The 17,500-nt window shown below is 43.7% G+C and overlaps 1 long non-coding RNA gene across 1 annotated transcript; it reads left to right on the forward strand.

The window, feature by feature from the left end:
• Positions 1-10,838: 10,838 nt before the first annotated feature.
• Positions 10,839-13,859, forward strand: LOC144722165 (uncharacterized). The gene is made up of 3 exons (XR_013586018.1): positions 10,839-11,096; positions 11,808-11,879; positions 12,824-13,859. It is a non-coding gene; the product is annotated as an uncharacterized LOC144722165 (long non-coding RNA).
• The last annotated feature ends 3,641 nt before the right edge of the window (positions 13,860-17,500 follow it).

Below are 17,500 nucleotides of genomic sequence, written 5' to 3' on the forward strand. Positions count from 1 at the left end.
TCTCTTCCTCCTTGCAAGACGCATCTCGTGAGCGACCGGAGCAGGTAGCGCCGAGGCAAGCGGAGAGCAACGCGAGGAAGAGCCACGCGCTCACTGGCGGGGCAAGGCGTGATACCTGACCTGGAACCCGCCTGTCAGAAGGGGGACAGCGCCAGATGATGGATGGCGTTTGAGCCTGAAACCCAAACCTCTCCCAAAGGCTGCTGCCGACTCAGCCACCCTCAGCTGTCTCCTCAAGGTCGATTCCCGCACACGCGCGCGCGCACGCAACACGCACACAGACACAGAGACGCACAAAAAGGCTGCGGAGATATGCGTCTAACCAGCACGGCCAGCTTCTCCCCAAAGCAGGGACACCCTCGCATTGGGACAGGAGGCTGGGGTGGTGTGGAAATTTGCTTAATGACGCATTGTGTTGAGCATAAATAGAATAACGAATCTTTTGAATGTAGTGACAGGATTATTAATGGTTTAGGGATGTCATATCAACCTTCATGTATATTCATGATCGCGTGCTCTTTTGTGCCCCAAATGGGTTTCAGCATGCCCATGCAGCAACTCCAGACGGGTGATCTGCGTGCATTTGTTTGTGCGGTGCGGAACAATCATTTTGAAGTAAATACTTATTCTGCCACGGAGGGTAAAGGAAACGCTCATCGTCATGGGAGTTGACAACATTGTGTTCATTTTTAAGTATGCGGCAAACAGTACGTGTTGACATACACCTGCATTCCATTAAAACCCGCTGTGGAAATGTTGAGTTGGAGTTTTTTGTTGTTGTTGGTAGTTGTAAAAAGTAAGTTAATTTCATAGCAGTTTGTTTTACATGCTCTATTGCTGAGCGGTTATGTCAGCTGCCTGACCACTTCAGCATGAAGCAGGCAGACAAGTCGTCGTGGCCACCATTTCTCTCGCATGACAAACCAATTATAGTAACATAGTTTCTATCCCCCGCTCGTCTAATCAGTGTAACGATGCATACACAACATCTATGGGATAGGATATCAAACGTTTTTTTTCTTTAATTATAGCATATGTTTTCTTTCCGACTGATCTTAAGTATGAATATGTAAATGTATATTGATTGAAATTAGCCCTTTTGAAATTGAGTGCAACAAAGTGAAAACTCCCCCCCCCCCCATTGATGGGTGTAATACATGGCATGTGTGAGATTAAAATGTGCCAATGTGTGTGCCTTGGCCTCTGCTCTGGCTGGGAGTGGTATTCCCTTCTCTGAGATGGTATCTCTAAAACCCTGGGCCATAGAACTGCCTCCAGTAACTGCTTCGATCACTGCTTAATTAAGACTAAAGGAATGGCTGAATGACTTGCTGTCTATCGTAGGGGCAATGACAACAATCACCCAAGGTCTTGTGCGTATTTGAGCGGCAGAGTCAGACTTGGGGTTGGGTAGACCGATTGCAAACTCCACGCACCCCTTTTTAGTAATGGTGCATTCCACTATATATCTCCCAGCCTTGCACGAGCAGTGCATGGCAGTGCACAGGCATGCCACATTAATTGGAGTGCGCCATTAGGGCATGCCCTATGGGGGCGATTTCTTCCATAACCACTCCTCTGTCTGGATCTGGCCCCATGTGGTATTATACTGTCTGATAAGTCTCACTGCACACAACTTAGAACATATTTGCCTTGTCAGCCACGGCCAGATATGTTGCCATAGAATAGGGACTAAATGTAAAAGAAGGTAACAAAGCAGTTCGTGGTTAGAGATTTTAATAGAGGGGCAAACTAAAGTATAATTTAACCTTAGAATAGTTAGAAAAAATATTACTGCAATGTATGATTTGCTAAGCAGCTACAAAGATACGTATAATGCATGGTGGTTGCTCTAGAAATTCACCCAGAAATGTCATCAATAAAATACATCCAAAATAATGCAAGTGCGTGACACATACAAAAACACGCCTCAAATGTACAAACCTCTTCATGCAAAATCTGCTTGTTCACGAAATGCAGACTATTCTCCCTGTCTTTACAGGTCACTACATATCTTTTTATTACCTTCACAGGTGCACTACCCCACACGGGACTGCTGTAGATTCATAATGTCGGCCTCTTTGATGCCTGTGCTACACTCAATTTTATTAGATTGTATTGGACAAAACACTTTTTTTTTTTTTTTGGCGGGGGGGGGGAGAGGCTAAATCGAACCACGGTCATCAAGACGATGTTCCCAATTGCCACTACTTTCCTTTGAAATGAAGTGCTTTCACCAATTGTTTTCAGGTGGAATGTTTTGGTAGCAGCTTGTGCCTTCCAGAACCATTGAATGAAAACGGCAAATGCTGCAGCGTGCGTGATTCGTTAAAGATATGTTTGAATCCTCTTAGACGGACCATTGAAAATGATTACGCTTACAAAGGCTGTACGCAAAAAGTAGAATTTTGGAATAAATCGTGAAGACCCGATGCATCAAAGAGAAATCTCGTCAAGCCAGACTGCACAGGAGCTGGTTGCCACTCATTACGCAAGTAGCAGAATCGCATTGAGAGTGCCCTTCCTATGAAATATAAGCGGTGCATTAGTAGCGAAATTGCATTCTATTTACGAGAAACACACAGGCTGTGCAATTATATTGGGCAATTAAAATTAAACACAAAACCACAAAATGTAACTTAAATCACAATATTTACTAGCAAAATTAAAAAATATATATATACTGGATATACGATGATTATGATAATGTGGGGGGAGGGGGGGTGCCACAATTGTCTAAATAACACATATTTATTTTTGTTTTAAATGAGACAACTTTTGAGAATAGGTTTTCCCCTTTTTCTAGGCAGCAAAACAGGTGTTCAGATGTTCAAACACCAAACTGAAACCTTTTAGAAGGAATCATGTCTGCATTAACCACAATACTTGTGGTCAGAATGCAAACAAAAAACGTACTCTGATAATATATGCATTGTCTTTGAAACTGATTGGTCCACACCAGAGACAGCTTTCTTTTGAGCCTCATCTCAAAAGGTGTTAGACCAGAGGACACCTGTTTGTGGCCAAAAAAATAGGGAAGACCTATACTCATATTTTGGTGCTGGCAAAGGAGGTCCCATGATATAGGACAACTTTAGTTGTCAGGATTTTTATAATAAATTGTGTTTGTGGCGAGGATGTGCGTGTGCTGCTTTTACTGAGAACTCAGAATGTGATCGACATTGAGTCTGCAGTGAGTAACCAGCTACATGCACTTTACGCTGCATACAGATCACGGTGATGGTAATGATGATGATCATCATTATCATCATCAGCCATGATCTATGGATCTCTGGATGAAGGCCTTCCAATTTTTTCGCCATTCCTTCAAAGTCTCAGTGATGCAATGATACAGCATTCTAAACATTATTCAAAACTGGATTGGAAAAATAAAATTATTTTTTTAAAATTATAAACCACGAACCATCGGTGAGTGCAGAACCTATGCGTTGGCAGTAATCCCGAGTCCTTGTACTCCCTCTGTGCGACATCTCCTCCATAATCCTCCAACTCTTTACCCCACCGTTCCGCTGAGTCCCTCAGCGGGTCTGCCAACATTCCTTACCTCCACACTACTGCTAGACGTATCAATCGCACCCACAAAGGTGACCATATCTCTGCAATACTCCAGCTTCCATGTCAATCCAATCCTGGATTGATTTTAAGATTGCTGTCATCATCTTAAAACATCCTTCATGGACTTATTTCTGCCTACCGCTCCCCTCTCATCTCACCCCTCTTCCCTCCAATTATTATCCTACCTCTCCCGTATCAACTATTTCTAATGCCCCTCCCCCTCCCCATGCTCTCGGTTGCAGCAACCAAGGCTCTCTGTGGAAGCCCTCAGTCAACCCACACGCAGTGGGAGGTCACTCATCCTCCTCTGCTACCTCCATGGTCTGGACCTTCCTTCCCCCATCCAAGTGTGCCGTCAGATCCCTGCTCCTGTTCAAGTCCAGGCTCAAGGCCTTCATTTTTTCCTCTATTTTTGACCGATCGCCTCTGTTTATTAAATAAGTATGCCCACTCTTTATGTACAGTGTCTTGAGACGTTGTGTCGAATTTAGATGCTACATGCAGTGAAGTCAAATTGTATTGTGTATGACACAATTGTTACGACAACCAATGGATATAAATGACAGAAAATAGTTGAAGCGTGTAACAAACAAGGCTGCAAGATAAATGAGCAAAACAAAAGTCACGTAAAACAAGATCCCTAAATGAAGTGAAATAGAAAACACGACGTATGGACAACTAGGGATATGATTGAAGGTGTGTACCAAGATAAAAAAACAAAAAATTATGAAATGAAGAGGCGAGCGAGATCTTACAGTTAAACCCCTTGTGAAATCACCACGAAGGCTGTAAAACTCCCACGCCACTATCAATATGTTACTGATGGTGCAGGGTTTGGCGCTATTCGTTTGAGACAAGGACAATCTCTATTTGTGTGCTTCTTGTAAGCAGTCTTGACACTTGTCAAGTCAACTGTTGTACCACAGTGCCCAGGGGCAGTGGTGGAGTTTGGAGGTCCTCTGTGGAAACAGCTGATGGGGCCCTCAGTGACTGTTGAGCCGTTGTCTGTAACATTTCTTTTTTCTTTTATACATATAACATTTCAATCACTCATCAATTGATTCCTTTATTTAGACATATGTGAGAGCCCAGCGAGATGCGTTGCTTTGTTGGGCCGAACAAGCCAGCGTAGCTGTGTTACTAAGGAATCATTTGTACGGTTTTAAATTAATAATTAAGTAGGAATTAATTGTAAAAATGTGTGATATTGTGCTCAAATGAGGGTACTCACGGTTGCAATTTTCTTTTCGAGTGAGAAAGAATGGCCCTTTAGAGAGCTTATAGATTGTTTGCAACCTTTATATTTTCCTTACGTATGCATTGACATATTCGGTTTTGTTTACGAAATTGTTATCTTCGGAAAATAAAGGTGTTGATTGTATATCAGTGTGTAGCCAGAAAGCATGTTGTATGTGATGTCGTTGTTTGTACATTATTATTTTTTTTACGTTTATAAAATGTGCACAACGTTGCATTGAGGGCGTGAAATAAAAATGAACAATTTGTCATCCCACTGCTCAATGAAGGCCTCTGAACACACAGCGTCCGACATTGGGGTCGTTTGACCACAATTCGTTACGTGATCAGTGCAGGTTGCTGAGATCAAAACCGGTTCAGGTGTCACTCGACATTGTTAGACATTGCCCGTAAGCAAACGCAGCTTGCTGCGTTCACAGCACTGCACCCCACTCCCCTCGCTCCATCCACCGCTCCACCATATAAGCAATATACTCAGATTTCATTTAATTTAAAATCAATAGATTTTTGTTTACGATGTTTTACATCGTTATTTTAAACTATCCCACGTAATGGCCATATTGCGGATTACGTGCCAAGCCACGACGAAATCGAATTGCACGCAAACATATCAAGCATGTGTATTTGCGTCCGCATTTGCACATCAGTTCAAACGACCTCATGCAATTGTCCTAAACAATGCAATACATTGGAAATATTTGTCAGGAGCATGTTTGGCACCGAGCCTGTTTACAGCCTGTTTACAGGCTCGGTGCACTGTTTTCTTTTTTTATTATATCACAACATGTCCACTGGGAGGCATTGCTTTTCCTTCCAAGTGGCATGCTGTGCCGATAACGTCTCGTCCCTGAGGTCCGCGCGCCCGGCTGCTCCTCACTCTGTGGCCAAGAATGAAAGACGCTTAGAGTTAGTGGGAGGGGGGGGGAGCCGCTGACAATAACGACAATGCTGGGGGGGGGGGGATGTGTCCAGGTGTGTTGAGCTCAACGCGTCTGATGACTTCGACAGGTGTAACACGCGAGCACGCGTTGACGTCACGAATGAGGTCTTGATGCCATTTCTACCTGCGATCCCTGCGACAAAAATGTTACCGTGGCATAATTGATGTGAATCTCACGATGAATTAGAGCGTGCAATGCGCACGCAATATCGTTGTAGGTCGTAGTACTGTGCTGTATTCCTTATAAATCCAAACGTTTCGTTTATTATAACATTGTCAAGAACTCAGACTGTTGGGGCATGTCCTGTTAGCGAGCACATTTGAAAGGAGGCACGGCACACGATGGGGTGGGTCGCCAACACCATTCACGGCCGCCTTTGTCTCCCTAGTGGCGATGTTTATACACTGCACCCAGGTACTCATTTGAGACTGAGTCGACCTAGGAGAGGTCCACGAACGGGGTCAGATAATCGTCCCTGTTGTTGGCCGTAAGCGAGAATTGAACTCGGGTCGCTGCACCCAGGTACTCATTTGAGACTGAGTCGACCTAGGAGAGGTCCACGAACGGGGTCAGATAATCGTCCCTGTTGTTGGCCGTGAGCGAGAATTGAACTCGGGTCGCTGGGTTCGTAGCGCAGGGCGACTAACCGCTACACTACCGCTTCCCAAGAACTCATGCACACACACACACGCGTATGCAATGTTTACATTTTATTTCGTTACATTGCTTCTCCAAGACCCCCTCCACCCACCCACCCACCACCCACTCGTCTACTCTTACAAATCCTCTCACAGCTGCAACCTATTTCTTTTAAAATCTCAACAACACCCCTGGTGACGCGTCAGAGAATGGCCGCATGCTATCACAACTTACAAATACCCCCTCTTGAGCTATCAATCGAGGCGTCTACTTGCAGGTGTTAAAAATAATTGGGCAAGCGTTAAAATATTTACCTGTTGCTTGGCAGTGAGGGCTGAAAATTGAGAAGTGTCCTACTTTTTTTTTCGATGCGGCCACCTGCGCAGGTGAGTGATTTACTGATCGGTCACCTAATCCAACGGTGTGCTTGGCGATGGCTCTTGATGGGTATATGGCTGACGACCACTGCCTTTAGCGCTCTGACATTGTGTGCCCTGGACACTAAGAACAACATGTGTAATGCATATGCCCTCGGAGGTGTGGCGATTTGCATTGTCCTGGATTCAACGCCAATTCCACCAAAAGGCGCAAGTGTTTAAACTCTGCATCAGATGTCAGACTCATTTTCCTGAGACCACCACAGAAGGCCTTTCCATCCCTAGACGACAAAGAACAGCACAAGGGAATGCTCATAAAGAGTCGTGGTTTGTTACCTACTGCCTCTATTACTGTGTAGCAGAGGTGGGACAAAGTCATTGTTATGCAAGTCCAAGTCGAGTCGCAAGTCATCAAATTCATGACTCGAGTCTGACTCGAGTCCAAGTCACATGACTCGAGTCCACACCTCTACTGTGTAGTGTTACATCACCGACCTATTTAATGAAAGGATTAGGTTGTCACTTTTAGTTGGCTAAAGCTGTTCAAAAATAATCGCGTACATAAACGATACCATTACCCAAGATTTGTTTGAGTGCATTTAATGTAATAATTTGGATAAATGGCCCTCTACTCAGCGAGTTTACAGTAACTGACAACATCCCCATGACATTTCCTATCTCTAAAGAGATTGGATGGTTGATCCCACATAGCCTTCTGCAGGAAGAGGAAATACAGTATTTAGGCCAAGCAATGACCTCAGATGATTTTAAACTCATTGAAACATCTTCCAAAACATTGCTTACGTATACACACACACACATGTTTAGCATAGCGAAGGTTAAAGGCCTTTCTCAATGTTTGCTTTTGTTTATGGTTACTGATATGTACTTTTTTTTCTTCCTTGCAGGGCCAGCAGTGTTTTGGAGAAGCAAGTCCTTTGCCTGGGTGTGAGAAGCAGTAATAGCCGGGGCCCGGCTACCCTGAGGGAGGGAGCTGGCCTTGGGCAGGACAAGCGATAAAGATCAGCTGATGACAGGCCTTCTGCGGAATTTGTGTTCTCTCCAACTTAATACTCAGCCCCTGCACTCTGGTAAGCAGAGATGTTTGTAATGAAACAACACCACTTTTGCTGTAAAAATATGAATTATCAGCTGAACTGCTTTTTTGTGGTTAGTTTGTTATCCTTCCCCCGCACCTGCGATTAGCACGATTGGCTACATAGGGTGCAAAAGAAGTTCAACATACATACATATATACGAATGAACCACCATTGTTTTCACATCGTTGACATAAAATCCGGTGATTTAATCATTATTTGTATCTAACTTTACCTGGGAGCGGTGGTGTAGTAGTTGAAGTGCGCTGTCCAGCATGCAACAATTCCAGAGGACTGTGTTCCACTCCCGGCCAAGGCTAACTTCAGTAGTAAATGGTATCTGAGCTGGAGCTACACCACCCCCATCCCTTCTCCCTCTTTCACAAACTCACACTTACCGACATGGTGAAGTATGGTCAAACAACTCCCACGGCCAACAAGGCATGGTGAGACCTCGATTGATCACTGAATTGACAAACGGCTTTAAATTATTATTTTCGTTTAATCTAACTTCACGGCCATAATGCAATGCTATACACAATGTGTGTGTGTAGTTACTATTCAGTTTAATTTAACGTTGACTGTGTATGCTTCTGGATAAAAATTCAGTGCAATGATATAATATTCAATTCCACATCACTGAAACCTGCGTTGTGCCCTTTGCCCTTCGTGGCATTAGAGATGCATACTTGTGTAGAAGTGCTTCCCAAGAGACAATTTGTACGTGCGATTGTACTTCTACAGTAGAGCCCTCAGTGCTCAATGAACCTCTAAATCACTCATCCGTCATATGACAAATACCATGGGTGCCTTGGCTGCGTCATATGTAAGTCATGGGACGATACCCCGGCAGGAAAGACAATGGCCTCCAAAGCACTTATCTTGGCCATTCAAAGGGAAATAAAAGGCGTCTTGGTAGATTTTCTCATTACAAAGCCAAATAGAAAGGCACACTGCCAGCCTCGTGCAAAGCTACCACAGAATGCACAAAGCATTTCCCGCATTAACGAAACATTACAGAAACGTTTGTTCGTACATATTTTCAAAAATCTTGTTAAAGTTCATAATTGCTCGTTGTTTTATGATTATTTTATAGGGCTTTTAAATCAATCCATTCGTTGCAATTAGTTAGCAAATATATGCTTTGCCTGAGCTGCATGCACGATTCAAATCACCGTGCTTCATTCACAAAGCACTCTTTTAGCAATCGCAACAGATACGTCGCAGATAAACTGTGCAGCCTTAACAATCCGTGTTGGAGTTCGAGGTCCTCACACCGTGACCACGCTCCTCTGTCAGCCACGCTTTCGGTAACAACAACCAAACGTTTCGAAGCTCGGGCTTTTTCAGTCGTTGGCTCTCAGATTTGGAACTCTCTTTGCCTGTAGAACTGTGCCCGCCTGGCCACCGAGTTTCTACCATTTAGAAAGAAAAAAAAACCGAAAAACCCACTTATTACCGATGATATGTTACAAAAAACTGAAGATGCGTGTTTTTTTGTATATACATGTACGGCACTCTGACGCCCTTTGTTGGGTCTGCTGCACCTTATAAAAACGTGATTACTGTTTATGAATATACTGGTAAATCAGGTTGTATTAATGACATTGAACAAATAAATATCTGGCGAAGAAGTGGCATGCGATGTAGACAATGAGGTACTAACGTCTGCATCCTTTTGATTTTGAAGCCCCGTGACATAGAATTTTAATTATAGCAGCGCGTGTATTGTAGAGTGTGCATTTTAACTCTATTCACTGTTCTCAACTATGTTCAAGCGTTTTTTATACACACACACACAATATTGTTAAGTAACTCAATTACCTATTTATTGTGATACTGATAGAAAAAGGGGTAAAAAATATATAAGCCAAGTTGAACATGTTGGACGTTATTTGCACGTAACCTTCTGCGGCTGCATTAATGCCACTTAGTGTTGTAGTTCACTAGGGGACATACACTTTAGAGGTATACATCGTGCGTATATGGCCGTGTTTTAATTTTAGATTCTTTTACAATTAATACGTGACCATGGGAACTAACCGCAAACTACACACTTTTCGGTGTTGCCCCCCTTTTTTAGATTCTGTTTACAGAAGCATTTCTTCCGTAGCTCACATTTGACAGTGTTGCTATTTTGTCCCACTGCTGACCATTGTTGGCCACCTGTTGGCTCATTTGTCACATTAGTGGGCACTAAAAGCGCCCTTCCCCAGGCCCCGTGAGAAGCGCAATAAAACCCCGTTCTCTGAACACGCCTCGCTGGCTGCCTCGCCAGCTTTGAGCGTGGCCTGTAATGGGCCTCGGCTGGGGTGCGGATTAAGCCGAAGGTGTTTAAATTGGCATTAAATCGCTTATTTATACAGACTTATGGAGGAAAACACTCACTTTTATTCCATTGTCATATCTGATCCTGTGGCACAAGGCCCCTTCCCCCACCCCCCCCATTTTTTTGTGGGCAGTGTTTTCAGAGTGGTTTCTTAGTGCTCACTCATCCAAAGATTTGTGTCAGCCTTGGTTTCAACGTCCACATCAAACATGCAAATAGAGCCCTTTTATTCGAGCTTTAGGGGGCCGAACCCAAGTATCCTATCCATGGGGCCCTTTTCTGGCTCTGTCTGACCTCTGTGGCCCAGGGCTCATGACCTCTGTGACCTCACAGCTTGACTTTCTGCGGTGTCTCCCTGACGAATGGCGGGGGCCTGCCCAATGGTTTATCTCCGTGCAAACCAGTTGCTGCTCATACCTCAACAGCATTTGAGGTATTTCTCTTTCGCCCATCCCCCCCCCGCCTCGCCCCCTCCCCTTCGACAAAAACGCTCACACAACAGCACGCACGTGCACACGCGTATACGACGGTACATCTCAGTTACGTGCGTATGGACGAAGCGTGCGTGCGTGTGTGTGCGTGTGTGCTACTATATATCGTGGGGCTGTTGCCGTCTGCACGCAGACACGAGTAGACAATGTGGGAGAGCATAAAAATACGTTGTGTGCCCCGGCTATGATCATCTAGCACTCTGAAAAATGTCAGGCTGTAAAGTCGGTGATAGAAATCGGTTATCTGCTCTTGCAGAAAAGTTTTCACTGAAAGCCATCGGCCGACAGACCACTTTGTCCACTTTGATCTTGCTTATCTGTGTGAGAGGCCAATTCTTCCCTCATGTGTCAAGAGGGCAGACGGGAGCCAACAGCGCTGACCTGCCAAGGTACCCCCCATCACCCCCCCCCCATCACCCCCCCCCCCCGCACCTTCCCTTAGTGGCATAGGCTCGCCTCTCTGGGAAGCGTTGCCTCCAAGAGCTGCACGCCACTGCCACACTTGACCCATTGCCCACCCTGAATTGTACTGCAGGACACCATAAAGTTGTACATTAACTTCAAAATAAGGTGGTGACATTTTCCTCCTTAAGTGGCTTATGTAAATAAACAATATTTCTACATTTGGTCCTTGTTTTTTTTTTCGTAGATTTTCTTTTTTTATATGTATACGATCCTTGATACAAATATGAATAAGTATGTTTTGAAGGCCCTGAAATTGCTTGCTCATGCACTGCTGGTGTTTGGTCTACTCTTCCCAGACTTGTTGAAAGAAATAGGAGCACCCCATAATTACCCCACTTGACTTGCCAATTGGCGAACTCTGTTTGGAAATGTACCCAAATGAATTTTGTTCACATGAGTTGAATAATTTTGATGCCATTGAGAATGCAGTGCTAATGGTGTATGATGTACATAGTTTTAAAAGTAAGTGAGAAAAACGAGGGTAAAGAGTTAAACTGAGAATTTCACTGTCGCAACGGTCAAAGTGTTGTTGTTGTTGTTTTTTCAGATAAAAAATAATAATCCTACGTTTGTACAACTTTCTGGTATGTACCATATTTAAGGCTGTTCCCATAGCTGTATTTCATATTCCTCAGGGCACCTCGAATGTTTGGTCTGCTCACTTCCCCCAATCCATTCTTACTTCCGGAGTGCTTCTGTCAGTGAAGGTATCTGCTCTGAAATCTCACACACTGCTTATGAAATCCCCCATACACTAACATTGCGTACATTACAACTATCATTATATATTATTATCCCAGTGTAAATAGCATTACATCTGTTTGGCCAAAGGTTTATAAACGGCTTTAAACTAAAACGTACTTTGTTTGACTTTTTCTTAAACATAAACAGCTTGCTAAGCTGTAACTTTTATATGTTTTAAACCACGGGCATGCTCAGTTTCCTCTGTACAACGTGAGTCACGAAATGTACTTTGTATTGTGACATTAAATAGAATAGTCATTCAATGTTGATGACAATTGTGCCATGTGAATGAGGAAGACATGGCGGGTCCACTCGACTTGCTTCACATCGTCGGTGGTAGAAGCATCGCATAGCATTGCTCAATTTTATTTTTACACTTTTAATTGTTGGCAGCTGATCGCTCGCTCGCCACATTCTTGTGTGTCTGAGTCTCTCGTCGCAGCTCACCCTAACCAGGAAGACTGACTGCATTCAGCAATCGATGCATATTGATCTTTTTACAATTGTCACTACCGTCATTGATTATATTGCTCTCCAAGAACACGTGAATGGAAGCAGATAATCACATGTTCGTCCAATCTAATATTGACTGAACTTGCTCAAGCGTTTGTATTTTTGTACATGTAAGTTCCTCATTGTGATACTGGCACCTGTTAAAGCATGGCTCTTTTCCATTTCTTTGGACGCCCTCCCGATGACAGGACACATACTTACTCCTTTTTGGGAGCGGCCTTGGACTTAGAAACTCTGTTAGACCCTTCCAGGGCGAAACGGGCCTCTGACAGCCCTGCAGAGGGGTGTCTTCAGCTAATGATGCAAACGGTTCGTTGTTTATCACGCTTTGTCTTTGCTGCGTTGAGCTGGCTAGGGCTGAGTGAAGCACAGCCACTGTGTCTCGTGTTCACAGGAGTCATCAGAAGCAATCGTTTAAGACGAGAGCAACGCCTTCACGCTCACTGCACATCCGAACGCATTTCACCCAAGAGATGGAGACCTCAATTCCATGAGACATCTAGCTACCCGCAGAGCAACTAGGGGTGGTTTTCTGACTTATTTTGTGAGTGTTCTCCCTTCAATAACAACACTGCCCTTAAGGGGAGCACATACGAACAAGCAACATGTGGGCAATTGCCATTCTTCATAGTAGTGATGATCTCTCTGCTAGGAGGAAGGGGCGTTGCTTAAAATGTCACCTATATACGTTTTTTTTAATCTTTAAAAGCCAAAGTGACTTCCTACTCAAATCAACATTTAGGCGACGCTCATCTCCCGGTTTACAGCCCTGAGCCAATGGTGGGAATTCCTCATTCATACGTGGGGACGAGTCTAGCCTTAGGGCAACCGCTCTTTTTCAGTTTCAGTTTTAAGTTTCATTTATTTGGTATAGCACTGTGAGCCATTCGGCTCTTGAATCGGGTGCGACAGCAATAAACAAAAACAAAAACATGAACAAGAAAACATCTTAAAGTGACTATGTGACTATGTGCAAACAGAAAATACAAGAAAAGACAGCAAAATATTGCAGATAAAGAACTGCACACCAACGCTGTGTGCAAAAATCCCAGTGGGATGCAAGTCAAACAACAACAACAACCACAAGACAACTTAGATTAAGACCATCAGTCTTGACTTCTCCATGAAGTGGTACCTATTTTAGTGACTCCGGAAGGATGATGGGTTGAGTCAAGTAAACCTCTCAAACTGAATTTGAACTCGCCAAACCTTTGAATTGCGAGGCTTTCACTCTACCACTCAGCCACGTGGCTGTATCCTCTTGTGCCGCAGTTTATTGACGAATGTGTTGAGTTTAATTTTTTTGTTCTTGTGCACCGCTGCCAATGCACTATCGCATTTTTCTCTTCCCTTCTATGTGTGTACACTTCCCAGAGCATTTGTTTCTTCTTTTATGGAATATATTGAAAGTAATTAATTGATTGACCAAATGTTTTTTGCGTGCGATTTTTATTTAAATTTTTTGCGAGTGGTATAGACATGCTTAAAAATATCAGTCTCCAAAACTCGGTTGGTTAAGCAATACGCTCATCTGGTACATTAAGTGGAATGTTATCTTTAAAAGTAATTACATTATATTTACAATATATGTCTGTGTGTACTTCTGATATCCTTATTTTTTTTCTTCTTAAAAAAATGCGTTGACAGCAAAAAATGCTTTGACCAACGCCCGGATACAGGCAATGATTAATAATAATAATGTAGAACATGACCTGTTTTCTAAAACAGATGAGTGATTACATATCTCTACGCTACATGGCTTAAATGGGCGAATCAGTCAACAGTTGTAAAATTTATGGTAAAATGTGTGTGCCCGCATGCATTACTGCGTAGCACTGTCTGGCATCACTAGAGCACCAGCGTTGACACAACCGGGCCCGCTCACCGTGAGTTCAAGGTTTTCACATTCAAAACACAATCCCACCCAGGCACCCCGTGAGACAAGGCTGTCTCGCAACGCACGTACATGTGTGTTCTCTTTGTGAGCGGTGGCGCAGCGGGTTAGCGCCACGCCACGCTACGAACCCGGCGACCCGAGTTCGATTCCCGCTCACGGCCAACACCTGTGACCATTATCTGAACCGGGCCTCCCCTAGGTCGACTCAGCCTCAAACGAGTACCGAGTGTGGTGTGTAAGCATCGCCACCCGGGGAGACAAAGGCGGCCGGGCATAGGGTTGGCCACCCATCCCTTCGTGTGCCGTGCTAGCCTTCATAGGTGCTTGCTAACAGCACTTGCCCCTACAGTTTGCTAAGACTATACGGGGATCTTTGTCTTTGTCTCTTTGTGAATGCTTCTCATGAAGCTCATCTCCATTTTTGCACTTTAAATACGCACAACGTACATTGTCCGGCCCGTGAGTGTTATTTGAAAATACTTAACAAAACAATGTAGCTTAAGTTGATCGCGATTTGATTCCATCATGAATATTTAAATTAGATATTACCGTGCGGGAAATGTTTCACTTTGCTTGGACGCAAACAGAAAGCTTTAAAGCTGAAAGTAAAACTGTGTTGTGGTGGTTCTGGTGGTGTGGTTCATTAGTGTGTGTGTGTGTGTGTGTTTATAGGACACGTCTAACTAAGCATTACTTAGCAGGAAACCTCTGAAGTGACTAATTTATTTTAAATTAATAATTGTTGGTGCCATCACACCAATACCATCTGTCTAACAGCAGAGCACAACTGCCAGGCCAAGGTGCCCAGACAAGGCGGACCTACATTGGGCACAGCTTCACATTGCCTCTGATCTCTGAAGTGGTCCCCCACCTGCAGTGGAAAGGTGGCGAGGGGAGAGTGAAAGGAATGCTAATGGGGCAATAATTGCTCACGTGTCCAGGAGGCAGCGCTGCGTTGGCCCTCCTTGTCATGTAACTCTCTTACTCTTATTGGACACTCATTGTGTGGTCTGTCTGTCTCCGTCTTCCTCTCCTCCCACCAACCTGGGATAATAACATCATGCTGCTTTTAAATATAGAGCAGGGGGGACATATTAGGTGCGATAATTGCTTTAGAAAGTTATTGCAATGATTATTACGTCTTACCAGGTTGATAGATCTTTAATTATCCTTTAAACCTGCGTGCGAACAATGCTTCTCACTGTAAATAATAGCGCATGTCATTTAACGTATTATGTCTTCTGAAAGAATTAACATACTGCGATGTGTAAAGTTCATTCATTAACACACTTGTTTAAAACTATGCACTTTTTCTCTCTCTCTCTCTCGCTCTCTCTCTCTCTCTCCTTTAAATGTGTGGTTCTGCTAGACTTGCAACAGCAGAATGACCCGCCTATGATCCTTTGGACCGTGCATATGAAACACACGGATGCTCAATGAACACAAAAGTCTCACAAATCTTGCGGCCACAAATGCTGGAGAGGTCCTTTACCATTCAGCCCTATTAATCACCGCAGCCCTAAATCCTGCAGGTCGGCACTTCAGCCGCAGTTGATTCTCAGATACCCGATCAGTGCGCTTTAGGCTTCTCACAAAAGGAGGGAGCCCCGCTTTCATTTAATGTGACTCCACCGCCAATGTCGTGGCAGAAAGCATATAAATTAGAGAATGTAAATCCTGATGGGGGCACCTTCTTTTGCCCACGAGATAGATCCTGACCACCCGGTGACCTTTTCTCAGCCTGGACCAGAAATCCCAGCAGAAGTTCAAACGCAGGTCATCAGGCATAAGGTAACTAACTCGGTGCACATTTGGCTGTGTATGAAAAAGCAAATAAATGTATTTATAGATCTTAGCAAAGATGCATTCATTATATTGGCATGTATATTTGTTTAAATACAGTACCACAATGAAAATGATCGGATTATAAAAAGTAGAAGTTTTAAATTTGTTTGTCCCTAAGCCGTGTAATTGACAGGGTGCATAGCCACAGTTTTATATAAAATGTCACTGCTTTAGTGACTTCACTTCTTACAAACTTGATAAATGAGTTGCCTATAGGTTAATCAATATTCGTGCATCTCTCAGACACGGAAAGCCGTTATGCATTTTCATTTTTGTCGATAGGAAAGTTTACATCTGGTAAAACAAAAACCAATGTAGACTCATTCGAACATAAATTTTGATTTAAAGCTTTCGTGACTGCAGGGATTCACATTCTTGGTTCTTTCGGTAAAGTCACGTAGAAGGGAAATAATAAAATAATATAAATATAAAACAATAAAAATTCTCACGACGTTTCGACTGCAACACAAGCAATCATCATCAGGTGTGAAATCCACAGCAATGCATTTTTATTTCACACCTGATGACGATTGCTTGTGTTGCAGTCGAAACGTCGTGAGAATTTGTATTGTTTTATATTATTGTATTATTTCCCTTCTACGTGACTTTACCGAAGGAACCAAGGATATCATTCGAACATGCACACTTCCAGTGTGCGTGTTACGAATGGGGGAAGTGGTGGTGCGGCAGTTGAGCATGCTGCACAATGAACCATGGCCACCTAAGTTTGGTACCAAGCCGTGGATGACATCAGTGGCTGAGCCCATCCTGAACCTTCCACAGCTTCCTTCCTGGAGGACCCCGCGATGTCTTCTCAAGCAACCCCCATAACCGACAGCGCAGCACGCGGAAGCTTTCACCTAGCGGTTTCATTGACAAACTGATCACAATTGCTGGTGTGCATTGATACTCTTATTGTGCATTATATACGGGCAATAGTATATATATGAGACATTTTACAATGGAATCATCACAGCGGTTATTTTAACCCACGCATATTTCTATTTATTCATTTTCCATTCCTTTATCAATCCACCGCTGTATGAATACGGCAGCCTGAATGTTTGCCGTTGATTGTTTACGCGGCTAAACGCGTGGTCATTTGTGTGGCAGCATTGGCTTTGGCTGCAATTAAAGGAACAAGGATTGGTGGGGGGGGAGGATACATCAGACATTATGCACTTCTTCCTCAAGAGGAATGTCTCTTGATATATGCCAGTGTAACAATCACAACGACACTTCTCCACCACCGCACGTGCGTAGTTTGGTTTAAATAACCGCCAGCGAGTACCTTCGATGGGCATTCCGTATCGCGTTGGAAACTTTACA

This window comes from Lampetra planeri, chromosome 13 (genome assembly GCF_965212315.1).
Source record: "Lampetra planeri chromosome 13, kcLamPlan1.2.h2, whole genome shotgun sequence".
Lineage (NCBI taxonomy): Eukaryota > Metazoa > Chordata > Hyperoartia > Petromyzontiformes > Petromyzontidae > Lampetra > Lampetra planeri.